Raw genomic sequence first — 16,484 nt, forward strand, 5'->3', positions numbered from 1 at the left:
CGGAGTTTGAACAATGTGGCGCCACACCATCTCCTAGCCCAAGAGGGGTTTGGTCATAGCTAAACTATGATTTATTGTTCATTAGAGGGATTAGTAGTACTTAAGGAGTTAGATGTAACTACAGGGAAAAACGGTCATTTTGGCTTAGCTGTACTTACGAGCAATTTGTGAAGGATGATTGTACTGTTGATTGGTTATATTCAATGGATACAAAAATATATTATAGTGTGAAAAGTGCAGCTAACGGTCTTTAGTGGAATGTTAACGGATGATGAATAATTTAAATTAAAGAGTTTAATTAATTACTCACGTACAGTTGAAGCTTCAAACTACAGGTCCATGAGGTCCATGAGGTAGCTCAACGAGATTTAATGAAAATCTGTTTTTGGATTAATTTGAATTGTTCAAATTATTTGAGGGAATTAATTATACATGATATAATTAATTTAATTTAATTATATATGATATAATTTGTATTTATGAGAGTAAATAAATATTTGAATATGATTCAAATATTAATTATATGAATTGGATTCATATGGTTAAAACTAATATAAATGTGATTTATATTAAAAGTCATTGGTGAGAGAAAGGTATGTTATATTTGATATAACATATAGTTTAATATATATGATAAGGTGGTTATCATGTGAATATATATTAAATAATTTATTAAATAAATAAATATATTTTATTTTATTTTATTTATTTATTAATTAATGTTATTTGGGAGGGAGTTGTAACTCTCTCCCTCTCTTTCTCTCTAGATCGTATATGTTGGTTGGTTACACTTTCTTCTTCTATGTGTGGTGAAGAAAAGAAACAAAAAAAAAAAACTTTTTTTTGATGTTTTGATATCTCAGGCTTTCCCCTGCTTTTCTTTTTTTCTCCTCTCTCAATCTCTTCCCTCACCAAAATAGGCAGAGCCCAATTCTCCTAGATTCTCATCCAGAGAATACCGGTTGCTTTGTGGTAGTGCCCTTTTTGGTGTTCGTGTTTTTTACAGTGAAGAAGAAACGTGAAGATTATGTTCTTCAAGGGTAAGTCTTCTATTCTTTTTTTGTATTCTTAGTTTCTCAAGCATGTTTTATGTTTTGTTTAATTAAATGCATGATCTATTCTGTTTCTCTGTAAAATTGTGTTCTGTAAATTTTTTAGAATTTGGACGATTCGCTTCCCTTACAGACTCTTCACAGGATCCTTCAAGTTCGATGGATCGAACTTAGTTGTAATGTGATGACTATTAATATGCAGTGAAATTAAGTTATGCATTAAGCTCAAAAGGGAGCTACATATACTGACTAAAGGACCTTTCCTTTTTAGGGAAAATGGAAATAGGAGAGGCGTACAACCCCTTGGATAAGTAGCTCAAGATAATAAGTGACAAGTTTTAATAAATATTTTTCCCATGTTAGTTTTATGAATGGTTTTAACGCATAGGTATTTTATACCATGATTTTCTTCAACACATACCTTAAAATGAATGTTGATTGCAAGATCCATGCTTTTAAATGATGAAGTTATTTTTTAATTCAACATGCACTTTCCAGTAAGTCTATGCCATGTTTTATGGTATGATGAAATTTATCAAGGAAATAACGTAAGTATACTCCATATTTTACAAGGCACTATGCGTTGATATGAAACCATGAAGTATGATTATTCAATTACGTATTCTGTGTATGTTTCTATATGTTTAAATGTTGGTGTTGTACATGTTGGGGTTGATGCCCTAAAGTCTCATGTCCTGTAGTTTGTAAATAGCTTGTACGAACGCTTGTGATGTATAATATATGATATTTACTTCACATCGTGATTTTGCTCAGTTGTTTGTTTTATTTGCTTTACCACAAACCAATAAACATAAAATTTTTGGTTATCGGTATGTAACTTAAGCATGTACGTAGTGACATACAAGTGGATTATGTCTTAAGTGATAACCAAAATGGTCTGTAGTATATGGATATAGGAGGGAAACCTTATCCTGGTAACGCTACGGATGTGGTTCGCTTTGTAGAATGGTCACAAGTGTTGTGACTTGTCACAGATGGTCTAATCCTGATCATTTGTGTAGGGGACATGCGAGCGGGGGCATCCTAAACAAAGAGTTTTTATAAGACCTGACCATAAAGTGTTAACGTCTCGTTATATAACACCGTTCATGACTAAGACTTCACTTCACTAGGAATACCATAGGTAACATGATCTCAATCCTGAGTGAGTTGAAAACTCCTGCCATTGAAGGCGGTCCTTTGATTTGTACGGATGCGAGTGGCAAGGTCGCTGACTCAAACCTACCATTTTGGGGATTCATCTGATTTGGGAGGTGGGAACTCAACTACACAGATAGAATTCACTAATTCCCGGAAGCAGGGGCAAGTAGATAGATAGCTCCCTTAAAGGCTGATTCTAGGGCTTGAACGATATGGCGCCACACATCTTCTCTTGACCCAAGAGATGTTCACACATAGTTGGACTATGTTGTATTTTTCATTAGAGGAATCAGTAGTACTTAAGGAGTGAGATGTAACTACAGGGGCAAAACGGTAAATTGGCTCAGCTGTACTTATGAGCATCCGTGAAGGGTCATCGTACTCATGATTGGTTATATCTGATGGACACAGAAATATATCTGTGGTAAGAAGAGTTCAGTTGTTGGTCTTTAGTGGAATGTCTGACAGTTAACGGATGGTGGATCTCGTGGCTAAAAAGCTTAGTCAGCTATTCATGTACAGTTGGAGCTTCGAGTCACAGGTTCATAAGGTCCTCTAGGTAGCTTGGATAAAGTCGAGAATCAATTTTTGGGTCAGTTTGAAATGTTCAAATTGACAAGAGGGAGTTCGATTATATATGATATAATTCAACTAGTTAATTATATATGATATAATTGACTAAATGTATGAGATACATTATTTTGGAAGAAATTAGATATAAATATGATTTATATCAAGTGGAGGAGAAATTACTATAGTAGATATATGATATCAAACTATAGGTTAAGAATATAATATGATTATATTCATTTATTAATTAATTGATTAATTATGTGATAATTGGCTGGAAACTTCTCCTCAATCGTGTGTTAGTGGGAAAATCTTATTCGGTTATTATAACTAAAGAATAAAATGAAAATTGGTTTCATTTTTCAAGGTGTGGTTCGAAAAAATTGCTCAAGGTGTGAAAACTTAACGATCGCTTAGCTGAGAGCCTATACGGTAATGCCTTATCACCTAAACGATCGCACGCATTCTCTAAACGATCGCTCAGCTTTTCTAAATGATCGCTTAGCATGTCGTGTTTTCTAAATGATTGCTTACTAAATACTAGACGATCGCTTAGTAAAACCTACACGATCGTGTAGCTTTCTCTAAACGATAAGCATCCTCTATATGATAGCCTTCTCCCACTTGCTCGTCGTTCTACACGGTCATCCCCTTTCCTTCTTCCTCTACCATTTCCATCAAAGACCACTCTTTGGATTCTCACTCTGAGAATACCAAGGGCTCTAAGTGGTGGTGTCGTCCCCGCTTCTGCTTGTTCGTGCGCTGCCATTCGTGTAGACGATCGTGCTGCTGGTAGCCGACTGTTTGTTGGGCGATAAAGACTGTAGAGGGTTGCTTCTGTTGGATTGAGTTCAAAGTGAAGACAGTTTTCAACTGGTATGTGAACTCAATCTCTTGTATTTTATTTGTGAAAGCATGTCATTAATTAGTATTAAATTGCATACCTGTTTGTTAGAATGTGTGTGTGGTAATTCAGTTACAATAAAATAGGAAAGATCTGAATACGCTCATAGATATTCTTGTTCAAGAGTTCCTTCAATTGGTATCAGAGTCAGGTTCTGATATTCCAATTTCATTGATGCAATGAATTGCATATACATTCTTAGTGGCTGTATATCTACTCTGTTTAATTGTTAAATTGTTGTGGATGTATGGATTAATGGAGTTTTCTAGGATGTTAGCCACAGTTTGATTTAATTCTTCGGCATTTTCGGTTAATTATAAAGACCCCTGCGTTTTTTGACACAATTAATTATTAATCGAGTATGTAATTTAAAGTCAATTTGAGTCTTCAGTCGTTCGTGAAGAAGTTTGGAGCAAGGCTTGCTGTTCTTCGAGGAAGAAGATGATCAAGGGTTGATCGGGTCGTGTAGACGATGGGGTAAGTGATCGCTGAGCATAAGATGCTCAGGTATCTTTTAACGCATGCGCTCACTAGACGATCGTTTTGTTGGATCAAAACCAGCATGAAGCTGAAGAAATCAGGATCTATAAGCACTCTAATTCATTAATTTTGGTTGGAAAAAAAATGCTAAAAACAGAGTATAATGAGTTTAAAGAACATGCCTTGGCCGAACCAACGAAATCTCCATTTTCAGTTGCAAAATCCTTATGTAGACCACCATAAGATCTTTCCTACTATCTTCTTGGTGCTCTAGATTGAGTTGTGGGACTCAAAATAAGCTGGAATCAAAGGGAGTATGGAAAAAGCTCACTGAACAGAACCCATTGAAGAACACCTTCTTCATACGAATTTTTCAGCAAAAATTCAGTTGGTTCATCCTCCATTCTTCACTCCAATCTTTTCAATATATTGCAGACTATCATGCAAAGAGATGTGTTGCATGGGATGCAGCTCATGCTTGGAGTAAACCAAAGAAGAAGTTGTGGGTTCCTTGTAAGCTAGTTGAAGAAGAACTTTGAAAACCCCATTTTCAAGTTTTGTGTAATTTTTCAATTTCCAAAAATCCAAAATTGATTTTAAAATCATATTTTATTTCTAAAATCAAAATTTATTAATTTTACAAATTAATTTCATAAATTAATTTTATAATAAAATTAATAAATAATTATTTAAACAATTTAAATAATTCTTATTAAGTTAATATCCAATATTAAATTATTTTTTACACACATTCATCTTCATATATTTAAATATATTTTCTCCATTTCTGTTTGATTCTAATTTGAACGTTTCAAATTAACTTATCACACTACTCTAGAGCTAATCCATTTCTGAGCTAGTAGAGGGACCTCATGAACCTACAGATCATGGGATCCAACGATCTGAGATTAAACGGCTAAACTCATTAGACCGATCTAACCCTCATTCATTAATTAATGGGTTACTCCACTAAAGCCCATAGTTGAACTCCCCTCATTGTCCACTCGATATAACCATGATTAGTAAGTTAATCCTTCACAGGTTGTTTGTAATAACGGCTGGGTCAAATCTCTGTTTTACCCCTGAAATTACCTCTTGTTCTTTAAGTCCTCACTGATCCCCTAATGAACAATTGTTTTATGATTCAATCACAAAACCGAGTCCTTCTCATGCCAAATGAGAGGGCAGGATCCCTTGTTCAAGCCCCAGAATCAGTACTTAAGAGAACAACCTCTCTACTATCCCTAAAGCGGGTAGGAGTGAATTCCCTCTTGCACCCTATGTCCCTAGCTATCTATCCAGTCTTACCCTTGAAATGACAGTCATATTGAGCCGGCGCTGTTGAGCCAACCCTCACCTATGTAAATCTAAGGGAAATCCCAGATAAACAGGAGTTCTTAGTTAGCTCAGGATTAAGGTCAAGTTACCTAGGTCATCGCTTTGAAATAGTCAGTCTTAAACAGTAAACAGCATTATAAAGCAAGAGTGACTCATTTCGTGGTCTGATCTTATACAAACTCTTTTGCACAAGGACATCCTCACTCCTCATATCTAACATGAACGAATTAGGATCACTTCGTTTGTAGCACTTTACAACTCCTTGTCACAACTACAGAGCAGGTCGTATCTAATAGTGTTACAAGAATAAGGTACCCAACCTTATCCATGTACTATAGATCATTTTGACTATTTACTCGAACCTGATCCACCTTTATGTCTCCACATAAAGTTCAAGTACTCATCCAATAGTCAAAGACTTTTAGGTTTATTGGATTTCTATTCAAGTAATAGATCTATTCAATAACACCTTTATTGAATTTTCAGAATAAGCTTCATTGTTTACATACCACGAGTTTTAGGACATAAAACCCAATAAACTCCCACTTGGACAAAAACTCCAGTGGTAACTTATACATCCGATATATAAGACTAAGTTTATGAGTTTTATAGAGAAATACAGTAAATTAGGACATCCCATACCCATCTTTTACCATTCGGTATCTCTATACCTGATATTTCTCCCACTTGCCCTAGGTTATCTGGTATTCCTAGTCCTACTAGGTAATTCTCAAACACTTTAGCCGAGAGAATTATCGTAAACATTTTAGTATACAATAGGCTTTAGATACAACTATAAGAGGATTGCATCTTAATCTCAATAATGGCCAAGAAACACACTTTCCTCCCACTACATTGAGGTACTCTCAACTTTTTGAGCAAGATGCATCTGACCTGTCTCAACAACTCATTGTTAACAGTCAGATCTAGAAATATTTAAACTTTCTATACTTTGATCTAGCCATTTAGATATTTGAATATCTACAAATGGCACTTAACAATTTGATTCTCAACAGAGGTTGCTAGAACAAACATAATTTTTGAAAATGAACATTTCATTTATCCCAAAAATATATACAATTTGTTTAATACATGTTTTAACAATTAAAAACAAGTAGCAACTTCTCCCACTGGATGAGCTGAGCAAATGGTCCCAGGGTCAAGTTAGCCTAGTTACCTTTTCTCTGCTCTCTTCTCGATAAGATATTGAGGGCAGTGTCTTCTCCAGTGCCCTTCATCGTTGCAGTGGAAACATTTCCCTTTACAGCACTATCCTTGCCTTTCAATCCAGTAGGCTTCTTCTTCCCTTTCCCTTTGTCTTTCTTCACAAGAATACTCTTACTCTTTGAAAAGGAAGCAACTTCAGGCTTGGAGGACATTCCTCACTTCTCGGCAGTAGTAACATTTACTTCTGGCATCAGACCCTTTATTCTCAACATTGTCTAGTAAACCTGTAGCTCATTTCAGCGGAGTAGTCAAATTTTATTCATTAAATGCATTCATCCCGGTCCATTAATCCTTGGTTTATTACATGAGATGTATGGTTTTTATATATCATATGGTATGCACATATAGTAAATCTCACCTTAGGTTATGCATTGATCATACATCATCTCTTTATTGTAAATGTTATAATTTAGAGAAGCATGATTTAATTATGTAAGAGCATGCTCATGCATCATATAATATAAGAGTTATATTTATGTATGCATAAAAAGCATTGACATGCATCATCTTTATATTATAGTTGTTATAGTATAAGGGTGAATGAAAAGCATGTTTGCTTGGTTATTACGTGTATATAAAAGTTATGTATAGTAATGACCGAACATTGCATGAAGCATGACACATAGGTTTCTTTATAAGTGTGATAAACACCTAGTTGTGCACGATGTATTTAGTTGTTTTTTTTTAAAGGTTAAAGAGAAATTAGAATTAAAAGCAATAAGAAAAACATGCATGCTCGCTTAGGTTTAATTCATGGTTTTAAAATGTTTAAAACTTGGATAACATAGACCTAAGATCATGGTTCTAATATGATTAACAACCCTAAGGCTTTAATCTTTTAATCAGATTAATAGGATTAAATTGACTAATAAAAGGTTAAAGTATAGCAAATCTATCTATAAGGGACCTTTTGTCTAAGGCGAGTCTGTCTAGGCTGGGATATTTAAGTTGACGGAAATGTAACACCCCTACCTGGGAACTTACTTGGAAAGGTGAATTAGATAGATTTGGTGCATGCATGCAAGTTAAGGACAATCCATTAAAGTGTTTAAATGTGACTACTTAAACTTGTTCATATTTCATAGAAAAAAGTGAAGGATCTCTTACCGAAGAGTTCCATGAGCGTGTTTGGATCGCTCCAATTTCACAGTGACCGAAATACAACAATATACATTCAAACGTACAGTTATGCAAAAAAACAGTAATTATCGGCATGCTATGAACAAGATACAACAAGGGATAGAGTTGTCATACTAGTTGAAGACAGTCTTCAAACTTCGAAACTCAACGCAACAAAAACCTCCACCCAATCGCCAACATAGCAGCACGCACAATCGCAAACTCACGACCGCAATGAGGATGACACCATCAGAAAAGAGCCCCGAGTATTCTCGGAGTGAGAACCCAAAGCGTGGTCTTTGGTGAATTTGGTAGAGGAAGAAGGAAAACCAGATCGTGTAAGCGATAAGCAAGTGGGAGGGAAAAAGGCACTATCGCATAGCAAAATGCTTATCGTTTAGGAGAAGCTACACGATGGTGTAGAAGCGATCGTTTAGGCGCAAGGTGGACGATCATTTAGGCGGAGAGTAACTATCGTATAGGCTCTCAATTTACTTAAGCGATTGTTTACGATTCACCAGCACGCTCTCTCTATCTCTTTTGGGACGGGCGATTCAAAATGAAAACCATTTTCATTTTAGTTCATTGGTTACAATAACCGACGCTGCCCCATTAGCCCACGTTCGAACGTAAAAAATTGGCTTAATTATCATATAATTAATCAATTAATTAATAATAAATATAATCATATTATATTTTTATCCTATAGTTTAATATCACATATCTACTATAGTATTTTCTCCTCTACTTGATATAAATCATATTTATATCTAATTTCCTCCAAAATAATGTATTTCATACATTTAGCCGATTATATCATATATAATTAACCAGTCCAATTATATCATATATATATTGAACTTCCTCTTGTCAATTTGAACATTTCAAATTAACCTAAACACTGATTCTCGACTTTATCTAAGCTACCCAGATGACCTAATGGACCTGTGGCTCGAAGCTTCAACGGTCCGTGAATAGCTGACTAAACTCTTTAACCACGAGATCCACCATCAGTTAACTGTCAGACATTCCACTAAAGACTAACAGTTGAACTCTTCTTACCACAGATATATTTATGTGTCCATCTGATATAACCAATCATAAGTATGATGACCCTTCATGGATACTCGTAAGTACAGCTGACCAAATTACCGTTTTGGCCCTGTAGTTACATCTCACTCCTTAAGAACCACTGATTCCTCTAATGAACAATACAACATAGTCCAACTATGTGTGAACACCTATCGGGCCAAGAGAAGGTGTGTGGCGCCACATCGTTCAAACCCCGAAATCAGCCCTTAAGGGAGCTATCTATCTACTTACCCCTGCCTTAGGAAAGGAGTGAATTCCATCTTGTGTAGCTGAGTTCCCAGCTCTCAAATCAGAAAAATCCTCAAAATGGTAGGTTTGAATCGGCGACCTGGCCACTCGCACCCATACAAATCAAAGGATCATTCGCGACCTGCCATTGAGGGTGGTCCTTTGATTTGTATAGGTGCGAGTGGCCAGGTCACCGACTCAAACCTACCATTTTGGGGATTCATCTGATTTGGGAGCTGGGAACACAGCTACACAAGATGGAATTCACTCCTTCCCAAAAGTAGGGGCAAGTAGATAGATAGCTCCCTTGAGGGCTGATTCCAGGACTTGAACGATGTGGTGCCACACACCTTCTCTTGGTCTGAGAGGTGTTCACACATAGTTGGACTATGTTGTATTGTTCATTAGAGGAATCAGTGGTACTTAATGAGTGAGATATAACTACAGGGGCAAAACGGTAAATTGGCTCAGTTGTACTTACGAGCATCTGTGAAGGGTCATCGTACTCATGATTGGTTATATTCGACGGACATAGAAATATATCTGTGGTAAGAAGAGTTCAGTTGTGGTCTTTAGTGGAATGCCTGGCAGTTAACAGATGGTGGATCTTGTGGCTAAAGAGTTTAGTCAACTATTCACGTACCATTGGAACTTCGAGCCACAGGTCCATAAGGTCCCCTAGGTAGCTTGGATAAAGTCGAGAATCAGTTTTTGGGTCAGTTTGAAATGTTCAAATTGATAAGAGAGAGTTCGATTATATATGATATAATTAACTAAATGTATGAGATACATTATTTTGGAGAAAATTAGATATAAATATGATTTATATCAAGTGGAGGAGAAATTACTATAGTAGATATATGATATCAAACTATAGGTTAAGAATATAATATGATTATATTCATTCATTAATTAATTAGTTAAGAATGTGATAATCGGCCGAAAACTTCTCCTTAATCATGCATTAGTGGGAAAATCTTATTAGGTTATTGTAATTGAAGCATAAAATGAAAATTGGTTTCATTTTTCAAGGTGTGGTTCAAAAAAATCGCTCAAGGTGTGAAAACGTAACAATCGCTTAGCTTAGAGCCTATACGATAGTGCCTTATCGTGTAAACAATCGCACACTTCGCGTACTAAACGATCGCACGCATTCTCTAACGATTGCTCAGCTTTTCTAAACGATCGCTTAGCATGTCGTGTTTTTTAAACGATCGCTTACTAAATACTATACGATCGCTTAGTAAAACCTACACGATCGTGTAGTTTTCTCTAAACGATAAGCATTCGTTATACGATAGCCTTCTCCCACTTGCTTGCCGTTCTACACGATCATCCATTTCCTCCTTCCTCTACCATTTCCATCAAAGACCACTCTTTACATTCTCACTCCGAGAATACCAAGGGCTCTAAGTGGTGGTGTCATCCCCGCTCCTGCTTGTTCGTGCGCTGTCGTTCTTGTAGACGATCGTGCTATTGGTAGCTGACTGTTTGTTAGGTGATAAAGACCGTAGAGGGTTGCTTCCGCTGGGTTGAGTACGAAGTGAAGACAGTTTGGTACGTAAACTCAATCTCTTGTATTTTATTTGTAAAAGCATGCCGTTAATTAGTGTTAAATTGCATACATGTTTGTTAGAATGTGTGTGTGGTAATTCAGTCACAATGAAATAAGAAAGATCCGAATACGCTCATGGATACTCTTGTTCAAGAGTTCCTTCAGTACAAACTGTACTCCAATATTGGAACCAAAGGTATGGTAAGGTACCCAAATTTTAGTGATGTTAGGGATCCTTGACACCGAAGGTATGGTAAGATGATCAAGACCTAATTCAGCTTTGCGTGCATGTATGACTATGTTATCGACGTTGATGAGATTGAACAAAAGGGATCTCTCTCAACTAAGGTTATTAGGGGTTGAGCAAAAGGGCTCTCCCACATGTTTAGGCAGTGGAGTAGCAGAGTTTTCAGGATGATGTTAATGAATTTTATTTCAGGGTTTTACATGATGTTTTTTATGATTTCAACTCCATTTTTAAAACCTTGATTATGATTTTATAATCGTTTCCTTGATAAGCAAGTTCACGTTATTTATGATTTAAAGTATGCTTTGTTTAAGATAGTCACTCACTAGGCTTTCCAGCTCACTTTTTAAAAATGTTTTCCTCCCCAGGTAGCGATCGACATCCCGAGGCCTAGTAATTATGCTAGTTAGTCACTTCTCAACCCACAAAGGGTAAAAATTTAGGTAGCTCATCATGTTCTGTTATTTAGTTTTATGTCCATGTCAGGAGGAAATGGTAGAGTTGTGTTGAACAAATGTTGTGTATAGGTTTGGTTTATGAAAATTGTTATGTATGTTGATGCTGATATTTTTTATTAGTAGTAAATTATATGTTTAAAGCTCTTGCTAAGACCGTGTATTAAGTTCTAGAGGATTATAATCTAATAATCAGGTGTAACAGGTGCTAAGGATACATGTTTTAGGAGTATGTTGGGCAAAAGTTGTTATAAGAGGGTCGACAATTGTTGTCTTTACATCCCTTCTTGAATTAAGAGGGTAATATGGGGAGGGATGTGATACTAAGACTCAGCTTCAGGAAGGAATTCTCTGTCTTAGGGGGACCTAAAAGTTCTCTGTCATGGTGATATTTAATTTAAAATTCAAATTATTATTTACTTTTTTTATTTTTAAATAATTAGGGAGGAAGTTATTTTGATAACTTTTCCCTCTTTAATCTCTCAATCTATCCCATATGTGGAGAAGTTCCACATTTTTTTTTCAAAGAATAGGGAATTCCTTCTTTTTGCTCCTCCAATCTCCTCTCACGTGGGGTGTGCTCTCTGGGAAGAAGAAATTCTTTGTAAATTATTTCTCTCATGAAATCCATCTTTTCCCTTCTCCCAAAATTGATCCGAAAGCGAGCACACAACTCCGTTTTAGATTCTCATCCTAAAGCATATCGAGGAAGCGCTCGTGGTGGTCCTAGAGGAGATCCAATTACCTTGGGATAGGAACACAATAATTTGTATGTTCATGGTGGTGAGACTGGGAACGTGATCGATCATGAGATAGGGAGAGGATTCACGAAGAACAATTGTCTACAAGGGTAAGCAATATTTTCTTCTTTTTCTTTCCTTTTGCATGCTAATTTGAGTTTATTTATCCTATGAAAATTAGTTTCACATTTTTCTTTGATTTTTCTGTTTTTTCCAAATTGGAATTGGGTCGTACGATGTTCACATGCTACCGTTTGGGATTCAATCCCTCCAATATCACCATGAATTCGTTCTAAAAATGCAGGTGATTCAATTCTCACTTTAGCCGCTAATTTTTTCTTTAGAAGATTCAAAGAAGTCTGTTACATCCAAATTTGTCATATGGGATGGATCAAATATATCATTATCCTTGTATGCAAATTTTGCTTCCACATTTTTCCTTTTTTCCTTTAAAGAAGCTTGATAAAGATCAACTAAATATTTTGATGTACGACATATACGTGTCCAATGACCAATCATACCGCATCAGAATTATTTCTGTTCAATATTTCTTGAACTCTAATCTCGTGGAGCTTTTCTTTTATGATCATCATTTCATGTGGTTCTCTTGAAATTTGGATGATTATAACATCTACCACGAAAAAAGAAAAATTATTTCTTCCTCTACAGCGGTCACAACTTCGACCACGACCACACCTTGATCACGGTTATTATTAAAATTCATAGCATTCACTTTAGGGAATGGTGTTGTTCGGTTAATCGATATTCATTTTCATCAATAATCGTTATTTTGTTCGGCCACAAGAAGACATGAAATTAGTTGAAAATATTGTTTGAAACATTTTTCTCGATATTGTTGCTGCAGAAGCATATTCGATACATGAAATGTAGAAAATGTATTCTCTAAACATATCACCATCAGTAATTCTCTCTCCGCATAACGACAATTTTGAATTGATTTTAAATAATGTAGAATTGTAATTACTTACTGGTTTAAAATTTTGTAGCCTCAATTCATCCACTTATAACGAACTTAGGAAGAATAATCATTTTTTGATGATCATACATATCTTTTAAAATTTTCCACAAGATATCGGGGATCTTTTATTGTAAGATACCTCATTTTCAATCCCTCGTGAGGAAAATCATAGCTTTTGTTTTTTCCTGACTAGATGTCATATTTTATTCTTTAATTGTTTCCCCAAGGTTCACAACATTCAGGTGGATTTTAGTATCGAACACCCATGACAAATAATTATTGTCATTAATGTTAAGGGCTTCAAATTCTAATTTCGCAAGGTTTGTCATGGTAACACTATCACAAAACATTGTATTTATATTATAAATTTAATATATGTAAAATAATATTTAATTTATTAATTATAATAAAGAGGAAAAAAACGACCTATCTTTAAGACCTACCTTCAGCAGGGAAACCAACAGAAGCTCGTGCTGATAATATGTTGTAAAATTAATTAGCAAAACGAGGCACAACGGGAACACGGATATCGAAAAATATAATATAATATAAATATTTAATTGTATAAAATAAATAATTAAAACTCGAAAATAAAACATAGGAAATTAAAAGAAGAAATTGGCTCCAAATTATTTGGATTTCTTACCAATATGCACCTCATTACAAAACCCACCAAATATCTATATTTATGTGCAATTTGGCAAGTAGAAGGTGAATTACATAGACACTAATAATGTGTATTCATGAGACACATGGACAACACGTGGAGTCTTGGACAAATGTCACTTGGTCATTTGATACTAAGAACGAGGATCTACTTTATACTTATATTATGATATTTATAATAAAGACCAATTCAAACTTATTAAAAATATTGTTTTAAAACATAAAACACTTGTGCGAGCATATGATGGCCATCATTGTACATAGAAGTCTTAACCAAAACGAAACAAGTGTGGTCTACATGAGCATAAACAAATATGGTCAAACATCAGTATAATCTAGAGATTATATAATAAAACAAAACGTACACAAGGTATTATTTTTTCTTAGGTTGAAAATTCAAATCTATATCCATATTCTTGTTTCAAAAAAGGAAAAAAAAAAAAAACTCTATAAATGTAAAACTTTTAAGACTGTTTTAATTGTTTCCTTTATATTTACCTGTTTTATTATTTCACTTTTAAGAATTAATTTGTTATTTACAAATGTATGTCATGTTTATATAAATGTTAATATGAATTTTAAAAATAGTTTGATTTTCTTTTAATGAAAAATAGTAGAACAAAAAGGAGAGTTACCAAACAACTCTTTAGCAGAAAATGAAAAACAACTCTTTAGCAGAAAATGACAACCAACTCAATTATCAAACATATTTGAATTTAAAAAAAAGAAAAATTATTTTAAATGACAAAACTATTGAAAATATTTAAAAAATAATATCAAAATATCAATATCTATTTGTGATAGATTGCGATAGATTATCATCTATGTTTATCATGTAGTCTATAGTTATCTATCATGACCTATCATAGATAAATTGTAAAATTTTGCTATAAAATTTTTGTCATTTTTCTATATTTAAAAACCCCTTTAACAGAAATCGTTATCAAATAAAATAGTTTTTGTTTTTAAAAAGTAGAAAATTAAAAAACCAAAAACAATTAATGATCATTATCTACGCATAAAACTATAATAATCATTTATAGTTTTGCAAAAAACTTAAAGTCATGTCGATAATAAATTTTATTTTTAGTTTCTTAAAAAACTTTTATTCTAATTTTCAAAACATGAAATTATTTTTTAAAATCATAGGTTGAAAGTGGATAGATAAATAAATAAAGTTATAAATGCTAGCAACTTTATAAATTGTCAAATAGTTATCCAATGAATAAAATATTTATTAAACGCAATTAGATTTAAATTTGTAAAGTTCAAATATAAAAATATAATTTAAATAGTTATTTAATGCATTTTGAATTTGAAACATTCTTTTGGATGTTTAGATTTAGAAATTTAAATTTCTAACTTCTTAATCCATCACATATATATCAATTAATTGAGTTAGATATAGTACATTTTTTATCGCCACAAAAATCCTTTTCCATTATTATTATATTAATTGTTTTATTTCCCTAAATTTGAATAATTCTTACTAAGCATTTGACTTCTAATAAATTAAGAATTTCAAAACAGTTCTTTCGCATTTATTTTTTCGATTAAAAAAATAAGAAGAAAAAAAAAATATGGCACCGGGTCAAAGCATACTATGATACCATTTGATTGATATTTATTTTATAAAGAAATTAATATTGATTTTTTGGACCTTGGAATTGGGTTTTTTTTATTTATTTTTTATTTTTTACAATGTACGGATGAGCGCGTTAAAGCTCTATTTTGATTTTTTCTTAAAATTTATTTTCCTATACAAAATATTGCAAATACTTTGATTCTATATTGATTCATGTGATAAAATTGTTTGAATAACCATAAAAAGAAATGTGAGATTTATTTAACTGTTTCAAATGTAAATCTATACACGTAAGAATTTTTAAATTCATGCATTATATTTAAATTAGAATAAATTAAGACTTCATTTGGAATTGTTGATAATTACACTTTTAGAAAAATTCGTGGTGGATAGAAGTAAAAGAGTTTTTGGCAAATTTTAATTTTAAATTAGAAAAAACTAATTAAGATGTTTGGTACATTAATATTAAATTAGTGTAATTTAGTTATATGATTATTTGATATATACGATTTGAATTGCAACTATTTTTTGTTTAATTAAAAAAATTTATGAAATAATTTTTTTAAAAATAATTGTTATAAAAATTTAAACCCATTAAAATTTGAAATAAATGTGAGAAAATAAATTAATAAAATAAAAAATTGAGATGAATAAGGGAAGATACCAAATTTTTAGAAAAGCTAAAACGTAAAAGCTTTATCAAATAACTTTTACACATCAGAATAATTTTTAAAATGATTTAAGTTAGATTAATAAATAAGTTGTTTTATCCGACCGCCTTAAACCTTCTAATTTTATGAGCTGATGTTGACATTTTTTTTTTATTAATACTATGCAATGTTTTTTTAATAAATAGTTGCGAAAGGTGTGGAATCGAATTTAAGGGAACGTATTGATTTAAGGTAATTTCAACTATTATAGTCTTGTTTGATAATATAGTATTAAGTTGAAAAATTAAGTTTATTTGATATATTCATTTCACTCTCTTTTTAATAGTAACTTAATTGATTGAATTTAGTTAGATCCATTTGATAACTATTTTATTTTATTTTATTTTTTAAAAATAAATCTATAAACACTGCTTCC

Source organism: Benincasa hispida, chromosome 12, assembly GCF_027475165.1.
Source record: "Benincasa hispida cultivar pf3 chromosome 12, pf3_genome.v1.1, whole genome shotgun sequence".
Lineage (NCBI taxonomy): Eukaryota > Viridiplantae > Streptophyta > Magnoliopsida > Cucurbitales > Cucurbitaceae > Benincasa > Benincasa hispida.